Raw genomic sequence first — 4,039 nt, forward strand, 5'->3', positions numbered from 1 at the left:
CATTCAACTATACTGTGTCTTTTGACTGGGGAGTTCAGTCCATTGATATTTAAAGGTATTAATGAAAGACGTGTACTGATTCCTGTCATTTTTATTTCTGTTCACATTCTTGGTTTAGCTGTGCATTTCCACAGTTATACCTTCATTAACTTTATGTAACCTCTTGCATATAGCTGTTCCTTTCTTCAGCTCTTTGTATTGCTTCAAGAACTCTCTGAAATGCTGGTTTTGTGGACATGAATTCTTTCAGCCTATATATGTCGTGGAAGATTTTTCTTTCCCCTTCAACTATAATAGATATTTTGGCCTGGTAAAGTAATCTGGGTTGGCATCTGTTCTCATTCAGAACTGGGAATACTTTGATCCAACTCTTCTGGCTTTCATTGTTTATACTAAATCATTAGCTGTAATTCTGATGGGTTTTCCTTATTTGTGAATTGATTTTCTTTTGCAGCTTTCATTATTCTCTCTTTTTTCTCTATGTTTAGTGTTTTTACTATGATGTACTGTGAAGAGTTTATTTTCTGGTCCTGTCTATTTGGTGCTCTATGTGCTTCTTGTATTTATATCAGCATGTCTTTCTTTAATTTCGGAAATTTTCTTCTACAGTCCTGTTGAAGATATGTTTCATATAGTTACCCTGAGATTCTTCTCCTTCTTGTATGCCTATGATTCATAAATTTGGTCTTTTTCTGGAGTCGCACAATTCCTGCATATTCCATTCTTGTGTTTTCTTAAATTTTTCATAATCTTTGCTTGAGTGGTCTTAGTCATCTACTTTGTCTTCCAGTCTTGATATTCTGTTTTTCATTTCATTCATCCTATTGGTGAGGCTTTCTCCTGTGTTTTGTAATTGGCTTATTGAGTGTTTCACTTCCTTCTTCATTTCAGACTGGGTATTCTTCAATATTTCTAACTCTTTTCTGAATTCATTCAAAAGTTTATCCCTATCTTCTTTCAGGTCTCTGATTTCTTTTTGTGTTCTTTAAATTCACTGAATTCTTTTTATCATGTTTCTAATTGTTCTTTTGGCTTTCATGCTCTTTGTTATCTCTGGGGGGTTCTCACTGTACTCCTCTAGAGGACTGTTGTTACTTGGTGGGGATATATGATTTTGGTTTTTCATGTTATTATTTTTTTGCTGTGACTTTGACATGTGGATTTCTTTTGTAGGTTCTGATTCTTGTATGAGACACAAGTCTTCCTTTGTTAAGTTTATGTCTGCTTCTTTTTTAAAACTTTGTGTGCCTTTGTGGTTTAATCATTGGGCTTGAAAAGCTAGTTGGTCTAGGCTTCAGGTTCTCTCTTTTGATTTTATATTGGAGGGACCAAATTGATTTTGTCTTCCTGCTCAAGAGTTCCCACAGAGGCCCAAGTCGAATGAGGATCAGATGTTCTCAGGCTTTCTCCTAAGGATCCCTCCAGGAAAGATGCTGGCCCCATGTAGCTGAGGACTGGGCTGCCCAGAGACACAAAGGGAGGTGGGGACAGAAGAAGCTCCGAGGGTTCCTAGGGACTAGAGGGAGGAATTGGGTTGATCTGGATGCAATGGATCAGAAAGTAGTGGGGAGTTTGGGCCAAGAGGTCAGTCCAGAGGTCTGGGGGGCCATGGCAAGAAATGTGCCAGTGCCGCTGGTAGGACCAGAGATGGGATAGGGGAGCTGGAGATATATTTTTTTTTTTTTCTTTTTCAGCCCCAGCTGTCCTGGCTTGTAGACCAGGCTGGCCTGGCACTCACAAAGATTCACCTGCCTCTGCCTCCCAAGTGCCGGGATTAAAGGCTTGAGCCACTACACCTGGCCTGGAAGTCTAACGTTTTGAAGAGCACTAATCCTTGCATAAGAACTCCACCTTCATGACCTACTTACTTCCAAAACACCCCTCACCACGTAGCATCACATTAGTGACTGCGTACATAAACATCAGAACCTCTGTCTATAGTAGAAATCCACTTTTCTTTTTTAAGATCCACTTCACATGCAGGAGAAAAAAAAATGCTGCCTGTTTAAGCATTCAAGCTGAAGTGCTTTCATTCCTAAAATAGATTCTCATGTATGTTTTTATGTAAAAGTTTAATATTGCTGATTTAATTCTGATTAAATAAAGATGGGAACTGGGAGAACACACGTTTAATGAATGGGACACAAGTTTCACAAATGGAGAGCTGGGAAAGATATAGGGCACTTAGGAGAAAGATTTAGTTTTTTTTTTTTGAGACAGGGTCTCCCTATACATCCAGTTGACCTGGAACTTACTCCATATAAATCAGGTTGGCCTTGATCATAGAGATACTCCTGTTTCTGCCTCTTTAGTGCTGGGGTTAAAGGCATGTCTCATTATGCCTGACCACTTTTCTGTGCCTTTAAAAAGAAAATTAACTGAGCTTTTGTATATTTGATACAACATTTCTTAATCAAATTTAGTCTCCCTCCCCTATCGAGGCCCACAACCACACCCATTAAACCTTTTGTTTTCTGCCATGCATGTTAAGTTCTATCTAGTCAGGCACTTGTACCCAGATGTCTGTCCTTTGGTACAAATTCAAGCACTGGAGTCCGGTTAGCCTATCTAGAGATCATAAGTAATGGTTTACTCTCCCTCACCCAGTAGTAATCAGTCTCCAACAGTTCCTAGACTACCACCAGCCCACTGCCCATTTCCCTCACTCCAGTCAGGGCCCTTGTCTGATTGAGTTGGTGTGGGTCCTATGTTCAATGCCACCATTGCCACAAATTCATATGTGCAACCTTCCAGTGAATTGAAAGTCTCTGCATCCCCATGTTCATGAACCAATCCTGGCTCTTACAGTCTTTCTGCCCCTCTTCTGCAGTGGTCCCTGGGCCCTGGATATAGGAGTCCTGTCCAGGAACACATACTCTGCAGTCACTTATTCTTTAAAGCTTGGTGATTTGTGCTCGTTCATGTGCATCCCACTCTGTAATATAATGAAATTTCACTGGTGAGAGTGGAGGAATGCACTATTTTTCTCTCTTTCCTCCATTTTGCTGTGTTCCATGAGCGTTAGGTGTAGAGGTTCAAGTGTAAATGTGTCACTTAGGCCTGGGCATCTCTCAGGTATTTATTCTCTGTATGTGATCAGTTGTAATATTCTGAAGTAGCCTCCATCTATGGCAAAAAGAAGTCTCATTAATGAGTGGTATATGGTATACTTGTCTGTAAATATAAATACTCATATTTAGCATAGGGTAAGAAATTTCATTTGTCTGGAGATATGACAGAGACAGAGTTTTCTGTAGGATCTATGACCTCTCCAGCCAAGTGGAATTGGCTGTTTACAGTGCGCCCATGAGTTCACTTCCATTCAGAGGGCTTTAAGTCCAAACAGGTAGCTGTTGATTACCCGCCCCCCCACACACACAAGGTAACATTGCCACTACTGAACCAATTAAGGTAGTTTGCTGTCAGTAGTTTTGGTTATTAGGCTTTAGGGCTTAGTAGACCACAGATTGGTTTTCTTTCTTAACAGTTTACATAGTATCCTCTAGAACTATGAGAGCTAAACTTGATGTTGAAGGCTTCCAGGTCAGTTCCTGCTCTAGTACTCCAAGTCCTGCGTCCAAAGCATGTCCTGTTGTCAGCTGTAGGGTCTTATCTTCCAGTTCTGGGAGATAACCAAGAGTTCTGGCAATAGCCTGTGTTATTTTGGCAGTCTTTTGGACTGTTCTGACCAACCACTTAAAGGAGGCCTCTCCTCTCTGGCACTGTGTCCTTTGTATATATACCCCTTGTATATATACCCCTTGTAAAAGACACTCATGCTCAGATGCCGAGGAGCTCAGAAGGTGGGCGACTGTGACTAGTGATAGTCATGTATATAGAGATTAGAAATGCATGTGAAAACGTCTCAATGTCAATTGCTTTGGAATGAATTCTTCTGTATGAAAAAAAAATTAAAAAAAATAATGATTAAAAAACAATAATTAGTAGATGTGAAAAACATTACCATTGAAATCTACCTGATGACTTTATATCCATGCTCAGATGCCTAGAAGCTCAGAAAGTAACCAACTGTGACTAG

The sequence above is a fragment of the Nannospalax galili genome, unplaced genomic scaffold (assembly GCF_000622305.1).
Source record: "Nannospalax galili isolate Female #2095 unplaced genomic scaffold, S.galili_v1.0 scaffold33, whole genome shotgun sequence".
Classification (NCBI taxonomy): Eukaryota; Metazoa; Chordata; class Mammalia; order Rodentia; family Spalacidae; genus Nannospalax; species Nannospalax galili.